Here is a 13843-nt window from a genome sequence, read left to right as displayed (position 1 = left end):
GCTCTATGTCCCGGCCCTGCCAGGCCCTTCCCAGCCAGCTGAGGCTCCTTGACAACCCCACCTAGCCTGGGCGCAGGGAGCTGGGAGCAATCTGGCTGCACAGCCCCTGCAGCCCCAGCCCAAGCCACAGCCCGCTGAGAAGGGCCCAGCCCCTGTGGCCCAGCCTAGGCTTGCCCCTCTGCGTCTGCCCTCAGCAGCACCCGCAGGCCAGCTCGGCTCAGCCCCACAGTCCCAGCCCTGAAGCTCCAGCTGCTGCCCCAGTCCTAGCTGTGGGCAGACAGTAGGGCCATGCTGGCCAGCTCTGACCAGGCCCCCTCACTGCCCAAGCAGAAGCAGGGTTCAAAGCTGGGCAGACCCCAGCTGGGATCCTGTGCCCACCCAGAGACAAGGGAGTTTAAGCCACTCCCTTCCCCCCCCTTCGCCTGAGGCACTGCACTGGTCACTGTCTGGCCTTAGAGACAAGCCTGTCAAGGGCTGCTTCCTTCCTCCCCCTCCAGGTACACCCTAGCTGGGGTCCCTACAGACCAGGGTAGGGATTTAAATCCCTCCGCAATCATACTTAGTCCCTGCCGTGGCCTGGCCACACACCCCCAGGTCAGCTTCCCTTCCTTCCTTGTGGCTGCTGAGGAAGGGAAGGGAGAGCTGCTCTAGCACCCCCGCCCCCCAGCTACTAGCCTGAGCCACCGTAGGCATGTGCCTGCATTTCTCTAATCAAAAGTGAATGTCTATTCACTTGCAAATCGGTTCAATCTGCACAGGTTAAACTAACCTGCAAAGACTGAATCAATTCAGGCTCTGGGTTTTTTAATGTTTGTCCCTAGCCTATAGAACACCACCTATATTAAGGAAAATGATCATCTGGAAGAAGTCTGAGTACCTTGGTCCTTATTCTTAGCATTTACAAGGATGGATTTTACAGGTGGGGGGGAATGTATTGCTTTGAATTCAGTCTGTTTCAGGGATCCCAGCATGTACAGTGACAATAGTTGCCCTTCTCAAATTTACCATATTCACCTTTTTCTATCTTATTTCTAGTCCCTCACATTCCGAATTTTCCTATTTTCCCCTTTCCTTTGCCTATTGAATTATGTTCCTCAACTTGGTTCACTAGACCAGACTCACGGGTTATTTAAAACTACTAAGGGAACCACTCTGCTTTTTGCTGGAATATATACACCAAGTAGGAGGCAGGTAGATTTGTACCTTATAGACTAACTAAATCAGAGATGTATAGCATAAGCTTTTGTAAGTAGTGGGCTTACTTCATCAGATTCTGTTTACAAAAGCTTATGTTATACATCTCTGATTTAGTATGTAACATGCAAATCTACCCTGCCTTCTGCCTGATTTCAGACTAACACAGCTAACTATCACCCTTTAATCATATATGAACCAAACCAGAAATGCACCCCAAAAGAGGAAGGCCTAAAAAAACTCCCGACCCACCTCCCTCTGCTTTCCTTTGCACCACAAGATGGCCCAATTCCTCAAATTAATAAAAGACAGGCAGTGGTGAGGCAGGCGGTGGCAGGGAATAATTTTAGCTCTTCAAAACTCTGCGAAGGCTGAAATCTCTTTCAAAGGTAATGTCCACTCTTTAATCAACAGCAACCCTATCAACATCATCAGGAAAACTATCTCAGTAACGCCACTTATCTTCATCATTGTTCTCAAGAGATAATCACTTTCTAAACACTAATAGAATCATAGACTCATAGAATAGAAGGATCGGAAAAGACCTGTAAGATCAAGTCCGGTCCCCTTCCATGGGCAAGAGGTAACTGGGTTCAAACAAACTCCATGAGGTGCTTGTACAGCCTCCTCTTGAACACCTCCAGGGGTGGCAACTGCACCACCTCTACTGGGAGTGTTTTCTAGATCCTGGTTACCCTTATGGAAAAGAAGTTTTTCCTCATGTCTACCCTAAATTTTTCCTAAACTATCTTGTGCTCATTGGACCTCATCCTCCCGAGGGGTGCCTTTTGGAAGAGCTGCTCCCCTAGATCTTGGTGTTCACCCCTGACATACTTGTAGGCAGCTATCAAGTCTCCTTTCAGTCTTTTCTTACTCAGACTGAACAGGCCCAGTTTCCGGAGTCTCTCTTCAGAGGGCCTATCCCTCAGGCCCCTGACATGCGGGTGGCCCTTCTCTGTACTCTTTCGAGCTTATCCACATTCGTCTTGAAATGCAGTGGCCAGAACTGAACACAGTACTCCAGCTGTGGCCTCACCAACACTGAATAGAGGGGGAGGAGCACTTCTCTGGATCTATTGGCAACACATTGGCTGATGCACACCAGAGTTCTGTTTACCTTATTGACTTCATCACACTGATGATGACTCATATTCATCCTTTGGTCGACTGTCACTCCCAGGTCCCTTTCAGATGCAGTGCCAGCCAGTGGGCCACCTCCCAACATATAGTTATGGTGAAGGTTCTTCCTACCCGGATGAAGGACCCGGCACTCCTCCCTATTGAACCTCATCTGATTGTGTTCTGTCCTGTCAAGGTCAACCTGTGTCCTTAACCTATCCTCTGATGTGCCCGCATTTCCACACAGCTTGGTGTCATCCACAAACTTAATCATTGAGCTTCCTGCTCCTTCATCCAGGTCATTAATAAAGGTGTTAAAGAGTATGGGCCCGAGCACTGATGCCTGGGGGACACTACTGGAGACAGTCCTCCAGGATGAGGTCACCCCATCAATTACAACTCGCTGGGATCGGCCGTAGTTGCCAACCCATTTCACTGTAGCCTGGTCTAGGCCAGCACCCTCCAGCTTAAGTGAAATAATTTCACAGGAAACGGTATCAAAGGCCTTGCTGAAATCTAGGTAGATGATGTCCACCTCATGCCCCATATCCAGCTGGTTAGTTACCTGGTCATAAAAGGACACCAGGTTTGTTAGGCATGACCTCCCCTTGACAAATCTATGCTGGTTGTTTCTCAGTACCCCACCAGCTACAAGCTTGTGGTTGATGGTTTCCTTGATGATTTTTTCAAAGATTTTCCCCAGGATCAAAGTCAGACTGACCAGCCTATAGTTTGCAGGGTCATCCTTCTTCCCTTTCTTAAAGATGGGCTCTATGTTAGCCTTCTTCCAATCCTTCGGGACCTCTCCTGAGTTCCATGATTCTTCAAACAGCCTCACCAGAGGCACCACTATGGGTTCGGCCAGTTCTTTCAGGACTCTCAGGTGCAGGACATCTGGCCCCGCCGACTTGAAAACATCCAGATGCACTAAGAGTACCTTCACTTGTTTGGCGCTGATTTTATGTGAATTACTGTCATCGCTGTATTCTCTCGGTCTCTGGACAGGTGATTAGTTCACGCCTGGTTTCAAGAATACTGACATGAAGTAAGAATTAAGGAGCTCAGCCTTTTCACAGGGATCAACTGTGGGCTCCCCCTCCATGTTCAGTAGGGGACCCACAGTGGAGCTTGATTTCTTCTTGCTCCCAGTGTACCTATAGAAGGACTTTTTATTGTCTTTTATTTCAGTTGCCAACTTTATCTCCATGCATGCCTTGGCCTTCCTTGTCTCACATCTGCAGGCCCGGGTCATATGAGTGTACTCTTCTCTGGATGCTGAACCATTTTTCCATTGCTTGTATGCTTCTTTTTCCTTTTTGAGAAGTTCCCTGTTGTCCCTGTTGAGCCAGGCAGGTTTCTTGGCTCCTTTCCCTTCTTTCAACCACGTGGGGATGGCCTCTTTTTGAGCAGCGAGAATTGCCTCCTTAAAATTGCCACCGTTCTTGAACTCCCAAGTCATCCAGTTGCTGATTGTGAAGGGCCTTTCCAACTAGACTTCTGAGTTTACAAAAGTCTGCCTTTCTGAAGTCAAGGACTTCTGTTCTGCTGGTAGAATTCCCAGCCTTATGGTGGACGATGAATCTGATCAACTCATGATCACTATTGCCCAGAGCACCTCCAATCTTCATTCGTTATATTAGATTAGGTGGGCTGAATTCCCTCAGTCTTTTTTAATGTTGCAGATAAAGAACCACTCTCTTACCCCAAATATAAAAGAAATGGGCTTTTGCATCTCATTTCTGCTAAGGCAGCTACATAGGAATCTCAGAGTTAGTTAGCCCTTCAGAATGGGTTATACTTTGTTATAACACTGTATAGCTGGTTTTTAAACTTCAACTTAAATGCTGGTAATAAAGAGCAAGTTATAAACTAACTTGCATCAATCTGTGTTTACAAGAAAGAAAAAAAGATGCATATAATAATAATACATCTTTCTTTAATCTATACATTTCTCTCCTATCATCCTACAAGATCTAGTTTATAATTTAAAGCCCAATCAAAGTTAATAGAAGGACCCTGTTGAGTTCACTGAGCTTCAGGTAAAATCCTTAGGGGTAAATCCCTATTTCAACCCCCTATTTCAACAGGCCTAAGTGGCATTTGCATAACCACACAATTGCAATTTTTGGCATCAAAGCACACTTTGGATTCTATTTGCACCTGTAGCTATGCTCATTCTGTGCCTAGGGTATACCAACTGATGAGTGAAAACTGCAACTAGCAATGGGAGGAGGAATGCAAGCTAGAGGCAGAGTTGCTCAGTAAGGTAGATGTAGTTCTGAAAGGGAAGGGGTCCATGGTTCTGGCCCTGGCCCTGGCCCCTGCCTCCAGTAGGGCAGAAACTATCCTACTGCTATTTATCTATTTTAGCAAATAAATATTAAATGGAAAGAGCAGAAGAGCCACTGAGGACAGAACTTAGGGTCCTCTCCCTTCTGGGATAGCAGAAGCACAGCCTAGGCAGTTCTCCAGCAGCTACAGCCAGGCTGTTAGTAGCAGTGGCTGGGCCAGCAGCATGGGGGCTGCTTTTTCTGTGCCCCTCAGCTTGGAGCCTGGGGCTGGTGCCCTAGCCATCCCCCTGCAATCTTGCTACTGTAGTAGCAAGTTAGCACCCATCTCACAGAGCCATCTTTCCTCTTGGTCCTTGTCCTGGTCCCACATATCTTCCCCTCCTGGCTATCACGAGGGCCAACTTTAAGATGAGGGCTGAAGAAGGATCTGGGCAACACTTATCCCATGGTCTGGTTGTTAGAACACTTTGCTGAGAAGTGGAAGATGCAGATTTATTCTCCTCTCTGGAGATGGAGTACTAAAACCTGTCTTTCCTTTTCCCTGGATAAGTGCCCTAGCCAGTAGGCTACTGGGCTAGCAGATGGACAAGAATCCTGTTCTTCCTCCATCTTACTTCCAGCAGGTACACATATGGGTGATCCTATTCTGGTGGAAATAGAATTTAAACTGTGTACAAGTGCCAAAAAATGTAGTTACTCTACCACTTATGTGTGTAAAAATGAAATAGGATTTAGCCCTCAGAGTTCTCAGCATGATGCTGATGAGGCAAGACACAAAGCAGGTTTTAATGACTATCAGGTTTAGACAAAATAAATACTGTATTTTCTCACATATAACCTGTGCCTTTTTCCAAGAAAAACCAGCTGGGGGAACATGTATGTATGTATGTAAGAAAAAAGGATCTCCATAGATCCCGATATTTGGCAGCAGGGAAGTGGTGGCAGGGTTAATTGCCACAACTCTGGGAGTAATGACAATGAACACTGCCACTGTTCCCCCACCACCACATTTCCAGACCTGTAGGTGGCCCCCAGCTGAATGACATAGCCCAGTGAACCAAATCAGGCCAGTTGCTGCTACTCAGTTTCTAAACGAAGATTTTTTTTCTTTGTGCAGCCCATCAAAAACAAGATGTGTATTATATAGGGGGTATGCTGTATGTAAGAAAATATGTTAATATTATTAGCACTTTAGAGATGGGGAAAACCAATGCACTAGATGTTCTAGTCACCTGCTGAAGGTCACACAGACCCAGGAATAGAATCCAAATCTCCAAAGTCACAACCAGCGCTGTAACAAAAAAATCTTTCCCCTCCACTACAGAGTAGGAAAAAATGACAACAAAAGGCAGGGCAAGAGGGACCAGGCCAGCATCATGTGAGACAGTGGATATATTTATTCTAAAATAGTAACCTTTTCCAGATCAAAGAGATGTGTGTAGACAGGCATATAGCATATAAATTCCAAGGGAAAGCATATCTAGCAGTGATTGGCATGCTGGCATTTTTGGTATTGCTCTTTATTTGACTGTTATTAATATTGCTAGATCTCTATCAAACTGCACCTGTTGGGTTAGTGACCATATTGTGTGTTTATCTGCATGCCTACCTTGGAAATGCACTGTGTGTAGGGAGGCCAACAGATCAGTCATTCAGTGTTTGTGCCTAGCCCATTTGCTATGAATATGGATGTCAGTGTTTCCATTTCATTTTGGATTGGAACTTTGCCTACAGGGAGACTGTAGTCTCTTCTTAACTCCTGCAGACCTGAAGGGTCATTATGTGTGTGCAAAGTAAATACCGTATATCCTGTAAATGTAGCCGACAGCAATTTTTAAAAATGGTTTACAATCATTTTGCCTATTTTTTTCCTAACATGAAAAGAAACAGAATGCAGGTTTTTGTAGTTTTTACAGGCCATTTAAAAAAAGATGTGCCCCTATAACTCAAGAACAGTTTTGTGTTTGAAAATGAAATGTTGCAGGCCAGTAGTCCATAATATGACCTAAGCCAGCGCTTCTCAACCCATGGATCAAGACCCAAAAGTGGGTCACAGGAATATATGAAAGGGTTGCAACTAAACTTTAGAAATGGATCAACACACTTTAGAAATGGATTCTCGTGTAAAGAAGACAGACATGGGAAACCGTGGGCTTTTCCCTTGCCAGCTGTCAAGAGTTCCAGCCTGCAAGGGGCTGCTTGGGGCCCTACCTATCCCACACACTGCGGGGCTGGGGCCTGGGGGCCAGAGGCAGTGCGTGAAGAGCGAGGGGCATTGGGTTGGGACTGGCCATTGATGTTTACAAATGGGTCCTGGTGCAAAAAAGGTTAAGAACCACTGACTTACGCCATTTCATTATTTTAGTTACAAAAAAAGGTTAAAAATTCATATGGCCAAAATTATTGAGGTTTTAAGAACACCAACATCACATCTATGCTGCAATTGCTTTTCCCCAAGACTTTTGTTATAAAGCCATAACAGGCAATTCTGCCAACTCTATATGGGCCTGGACCAAAGCCCTTGAAGCCAATGGCAGACTTTCCATTGATTTCTGTGGGTTGTGAATCCAGGTCCGTTCAGTTCACAGCATCTACTACAATGCAGCTGATGAAACATGATATGAATCAATGGACTGTGAGTCACAATCTGTCATTGGACAGGGGACTTGAAGAAATCTGGTGCTATCTGCTGAAAAATAGCAGAAGTGGAACAATTTTGTCTCTGAAATAAAATGCAGGTACAATTGTAAGAGGGGTGGGCATATCTGTAATCGTTGTAAATCTAGGTAGCATGGGTAACAACTGCAATGAAGACACAGTGGTATGAGCTTTTGCATGTTCTCGCAAACAAGTCTCCCAGGGGCTTTGGCACAGTCTGGTGGTTAGCCTCCACAGCTGGGTTCACTGCTTTTGTTAACTATCTCAGCTAGATTTAGAATAATCATGGCATTGCGTTACAATCATGCTCTTATTTTTCTGTGTATTGCAAACCCTCTCAGAAAATATAAATCTCAGGAGGTATTTGTGTCTGGGTGTTCAGACAAGACACTGAATATAAGGGACTTCTCCCAGCTGGGCTGCTAAGAAAACTAAAACAATAACCAACCTCATGGTCTGGCATTTAAAAGAGGGTGCAGCTCTTACCTAGGGTAGGATTTGCTTTCCCCAAGAGAAGAAGAAAGGAGTGGGACCAGGATGATCTTTTTGAGGATGGTGTATCAATCATCATTCTCTTTCATATCAGAAAGCTTCCTGAGGCATGGTGCTTCCTGTAGCTTCCCCTGGGGTAGTGACATGTTGTATAGACCTCAACATGGGACTGTACTTAAGATAAAATATAGAGCCCTGCCTCCAGAATAGCAGGTAGACTTACAATTTACTAAGATAACCCCATTCTATTCAAATTCACTGATACCACGGGCTGTGTAATACATCTCAGGGCAGGAATATGGACTACTCCACCAATGCCCCTACTGATTTGGACCTAAAAATAAGAATGAAAGCAGAGAGAGCTGGAAAGGGAAATAAGGGAGGAAGGAAAAAGAGATCAAAATGGAAGGATAAAGGAAAGAAAAGGAGATGGCTACAAGAAAAGAAAATGAGAAACAGGAGGCAAAGGCAATAATGGGAGTACTAAAATACCCAATACATATGGGGTATCACATATACAATCTGTTGTGTAGAACTGCTCCATCCAGCCAACCAGGCTGGGGAGAATGGGGGCATGGTTTGTGGAGTGGGGAGGGACAGCGTGGTTAGCAGTAGATGGGGCCTACCGGAGAATCTGGGGCCCATAGCTCTTGGCAGAAGGGCAATGAATGATGGTTCTGGCAACACACGCTTGCTCATCCTACAGCTGCTTGGCCCATTGCTGGTTGCTCCATTGCCACTGCCAATTGTACTGCCTACACTGCAGCAGGAAACCACTTGCTGCACCACATTTGCTGCTTACCCTGCCACTGCTGCTGCCACAGCCGTCACTTTCCCCACAGGTGTGGCCCAGAGGAGCCCTGAGGTCCAGATCCAACCCTGGGCACCAGTTGAGTTTGACATCCCTATGCTAAATAGAAATAGTTAAACTTAATACCCCTATAACCTGGCAGTAAATATCGTGTGTGACATCATGGGTGCTGACAGATGTGGGGGAAAAAAACCCGTGCTTAACCGGAAGAAGCAGCGCATTAGTTCAACCCGGCTCCATAGTGTCTGTATAGATCAGGCACCTCAGCAGGGCTTTTTGGCACTTGTATCTAAAAGCTGATATGATCAGACCTACGATCATATCAGCTTTTAGATACAAGTGCCAGAAAAGCCCCACTGAAGCACCCAATCTATACTGATGTTGGGCAAGATGGGTCCAACTAATGTGATGGTTCTACTGGTCACGCGCTGGACTCAGTGTGAGGGTGTGCAGAGTTTAAAGTAAAGCGCTGTTTTTTGTTGATTTTTTTTACATCTGTAAGCAGCCCAACTGACAAAATTTGCTTGGTTTTTTCACAGATGAATTGATGATTGGTGGAAGTTTTGCTTGGCAGTTGAGCTAGGAAATTTTTTATGATAAACTAAAACAAAACAGCACCAAGAACATCTTTGATAAGGTAACAAGTTCAGGAACTGTTGTAGTCAGTCAGGTTAAACATAAGCATACATGTCAATCATCTTTGTATTAACAAGGACTCCGGACACTTGGTTTCAGAAAACAAGCTTCTGGAGGTCCCTGCATCCCCCCTCCCCCCTGAAAAAGCCCTGACTGATAACATCTAAAAATGTTTTAAGCAGTATAATATTACGGGTGTGATTTAAACCAGTTACAGATGATGTTCAGTTAGGTCTGTCCTCATCTTTATTCCCACTGGAGTGTCTAGATATCTATTTAGATCACATCTTCTGATCACATGTGACAGTGGTCGGCAACCTTTTTAGGCTGAGGGCTGGAGTGACTGGCTCAGGTCAAAGACCAATGGAAGAATAGGCACTAGGACCTAGCCACCTTCGCCACTTTTTCTCACAGCAGCACAAGGATAGTGCCTGCTGCCTGAGCTTTTCCCTGCATCAGCATAGGAAAGTGACAGCTGCTGAAGACCCAAGTCCATGGGCCAAATCAAACATCTCCAGCCCAAGGGCCATAGCTTGCCAACCCCTGCCATATGAAATAGGTGCTAAATCCCTAGATACAACAGCATGAATTAAGACTGTGCATTGGCTACGACATCGATTGTTGTTGGTCTTTTATATTATTCTAAAGAAGGTCTTGCATTCAAGGGGGGAATTCTTTATGTCACATTGTTAAACCTATTTGTTTATTATGTGTTTTCATAGTCTCCCTTTCCCCCTCCTTAATTACTACAGATACATGACCATATGTGATTGCTGTTCTGCATGTGAAGAGTTTTATATAAAAAAAACTGATGGCAGGGTATATTTAATTACGTGCTTCAAAAAGGGCTTTCTCCCAACCAGCCTATCTTTTAACTAATTATGTCGTGGATACTGAATTTATCAGACTGTAGCAGTATTAAAAGCAGCAGACATTTGACTGTAGAGCAAGATAATCATGACTCCATTGCAAGGGAACTAGTTGGACTGTGGAGTGGGTGACAGTCAAATGTAAAGCTTTGGCAGTGGTGTGTGGTGTGTTTTTAAATATAATTCCACTGGAGAAGGATGTTTGTGTTATCAACATAAACAAGTTAACAAGAAAATAATCTAGCAATCCTTCTCCCTCAAATTCTCACTTGCTACTAAAGCAACATGCCTTTCCAGAAACTACATGGCACTGCCTGAGTAGCAGGAGAGAAATAAGAATTGGGTTTATTTTTTCCCTTTTTGTTTTTGTAGAGGAGCATTCAGGCACGGGCTCTCCCTTGCTCTGACTAACCTGGGTATGTGCCAGGGACTTTACTTGCCCTTTCCCTAGGCAATGACTCAGGAATTTGGGATGGTTAGAGCAAAGATTGGAGGCTTTTCATTAGTCCTTTCATTTTAGCCCACCCTTTCTTGCTGTTTAATCCCATCTCTCTCCCAACATTCACTACTAGCTGGCTCAAACTGCTGCTCAATAATCAGTTTCCAGGGGTCTAAATTCTGCCCTTTCCCTGCAGAAACAAAGAGGTGTGCTTGTATAAAAGCTGACAGAATGAGAAATTAAAGTCTTGAGGCAGGGTCCATAGCAATGAAGTGTGCTACCAGCCAAGCCACCACGCTGGCCTTATTCTTTTAAAAAATATTTGGATTATGTAGTTCCTGAGATTTATCATGTGCAGCTAGCCTTAAGAAAACTAAATTTGCAAAATGACTGAAAGTTCACAAGGAAAATTCTATATCCCCACTGACTCAAGCATCTTAACCACTAAGTTTAATGCCTGGCTTTCTACATTCTACATTAAATATGATGGCACAAAACACATTTTGTATTTAAAGTAGGAAATCAATACCATAAAATAATCCCATAACTGCCCAATGGATTTTTATACCAACTATATCTTTAATTGTTACTGCTTTCTGAATACCCAGGACTACCATGGCTTCATACTATACTCAGGGCTTCGATTTTCTTAAATGATGACCTATTTTGTCATATTTCCTATGTAGCTGTTTTAAAAAATAATCAAGTTTCACCTCACTGTCCAAAATAGTCTTCTCTGTAGATAAATAAGCAATGAGGAAAGCATATGATTTGTAATAGTATAGGTTATTATGCTTAGAAATCCATCCAAGTGCTTAGGAGTTAAGGCTTTCAATGAGTGTCTGTGACCCAGGCTATTAACATTCTCACCATGTGCTCCTGTTCTTGTGGGAGTACACTAGCATACAGAACCCATCAGTGCTTGATCCCCTAGATCCATCCTGGCAGCACCCTCAGAGCACAAGCATTTCCCAAACAGAAGAGTCTGTACTTGCTGCTACAAACCACACTGAAAAATGGCAGCTGGACCCTAAAGCTAAGAAAGCACTTCTGAGCCTAAGCTTCCAATTTCATCTGACAGGCTATTATAAAACTTACTCTTAAACTGCACTAAGAAAACTCCAAGGATTTCCTGACTCTCAAAAGAATAAACAAGTTTCAATTTCTCTTTCATTTAAAATCTTAACTTTTTACTGCTTTATAAAGAGCAAGAAACCAACTTCTGCCTCTTCCTGTCAAGGTCTGGGTAAGCTTTTTCCATCAGGGAAACAACCTTCCTCATTTTTATTCCCTTTTTCCATTCTTTCTGATTTTTTTTCCTTCTCATCCAGAAGAAAATTGCTAAAAGAAATATAGAAATACTGACTAGCACTTCAGATAGAGATATTGTTTGACTGACTAGCTCCTTTAAATGTTAGTTTGTTCTCAACCACATTTTAACACAACATAGCTTTAGAACAAATGAAAATATACGAGGAAAATGACTACCTGTCTAGAAATCATTTAACATCTTAGCCAAACAATAACATCAGTCCCCCATCACCAGAGGCTGTTACTAACATACTATTTTCAAAGATAGATACTTCCTAAACATATATTTAATGATAGCAGAAGAACATATTCATAATTTTATACACTTCCTTTCAAATATGAAAGAAACTACAGATGGCACCCCTGCCAATTTTTCCCCCCCGACAGCATAGGAAAAGTAAAATGGTGACAAATTACTCTGATTCCTTCCTTAAATAAGAACTGAAGCCTGTCCAAAAAGCACATGGAGGACTAGCTAGGATGACTCTGAGATGTTGCTGGGTACATGTATATAATTGTGCAATATTTTAAACGTAGATTGATTTGGGTGGGGGGAAATAACTGCACATTAAAACAACGTTTGTTTTTGAGGCTATGGAAGTGGGGATTAATGGTTCTACTGTTTGCTTATATTTTAATAGAAAAGTAATTTTTCATTTGAAATAAAAAATTAATTATTTCATTGCTAAATGAGACTCTTGTTTTCAAGCCTGTTCTATCTTTGTTGTGTACTCAAAACTCCTATTGCCCAGTCTTGATCATATAGGAAAGGGGGTGTCAGGACTACCTAACTAGTACTGCTGAAGTTCAGCATGGCCAGAAAGGAAAGAAGCACCTCTTATGAAGCGTGTAAATATAGCTGAACTGGGAAATAATTTTGTATACTTGTGTATAATTTTTGCTCTTTGTTTACTCAGGACTTAACCCTGCTCCCAATGAAGTCAACAGGAATTATGCAATTGAATTGAGATCCAATTCCTTTCAAGATCAGTCCCTGAGATCCAGACTGTGGGTGTTACTCCCTTGAAGTAAAAGTCAGCCATGTCTTCATTTTTTTTAAATTTTAAAGGGTGTCACATGCAGAGAAAATGCAGAAGCAACCCTAGGAATGAATTTGGCTCATTTGGGTGACATAAGTGGCTCAAATCAGCTAGAAAGTATCTGAACCAGCTACCTGGGGATTAATTTTTAGTAAAGGAAATCCATTGATGATTATGGGGCTACCACTTAGGCACTGTATATATGTCCTATCCTGGCCCACTGATAAGGGGTATCCCCAGGGAATGGAGGGACAGCTAGTCTCCTCAAGGCTTCAGCAACTACTGCTGGAATTGCCCCTGGGGCACTGCAGTGCCCTGTCTCATGACAAGGTATAGTGGTAGTGTTGGAGTGATATTGTGGCTGCAATGGTCCAGGAAAAAAGCTAGAGGCAAGGTACAGTGTAATCCCAGGGCTGCTCCTAAGGTTTGGGAGGAATACAAAGGTGACAATAAAGCAACCTTTGTTTCCCATATCCCCTCTCCTGTGGCAAGCACAGGTTGGCTTTGTTTTCAAACCCCTGACATAACTGAAAACCTAGAGACCGCTTGCTGTGCTCGGTTACATTAGTACAACTGACTAAATTCCCTGGGTGTTCCCTGTGGGACTGAAAGCAAAATTTGGCCTTAAGTTTCTATAGACGGAGTTTTCAGAGGCAAAGGAGTTGCTACCTGCCACTTTCCTCCCCGTTTTTATATACTTATAGCTGGGGGGAAAGTGTTTTTAAGTAGTTTCATAATAAAACTGTATGTTCTACTTCTCATTTAATCAAATTATATATTTTACTTAAATGCAGTCGAGAAGAAAAGGAAATGTGAGGGAAAGATCTATAAATTAATTCAAAACTTCATTTTCTAAGTCAATGTGTGAATCTCTCTTTAAATAAATTACAGATTCATTCTCTGTTTACTTTAGGTAAACAGAAAAATTCATTGTGGAGCACTCATTTTTGCAAGCTAATCAAGAACATTAGGTCCCAACAGAT

At 43.4% G+C, this 13843-nt stretch overlaps 1 protein-coding gene across 3 annotated transcripts in view; it reads right to left on the bottom strand.

Annotated features, from left to right (window-relative positions):
* Positions 1-13843, bottom strand: part of SOBP (sine oculis binding protein homolog) — a 159980-nt gene that overhangs the window by 55759 nt on the left and 90378 nt on the right. The gene's annotated exons all lie outside the window — the stretch shown is intronic.

The sequence above is a fragment of the Alligator sinensis genome, unplaced genomic scaffold, assembly GCF_000455745.1.
Source record: "Alligator sinensis unplaced genomic scaffold, ASM45574v1 scaffold313_1, whole genome shotgun sequence".
NCBI classification, from domain to species: domain Eukaryota; kingdom Metazoa; phylum Chordata; order Crocodylia; family Alligatoridae; genus Alligator; species Alligator sinensis.
This window is presented reverse-complemented; position numbering and strand designations above follow the sequence as displayed.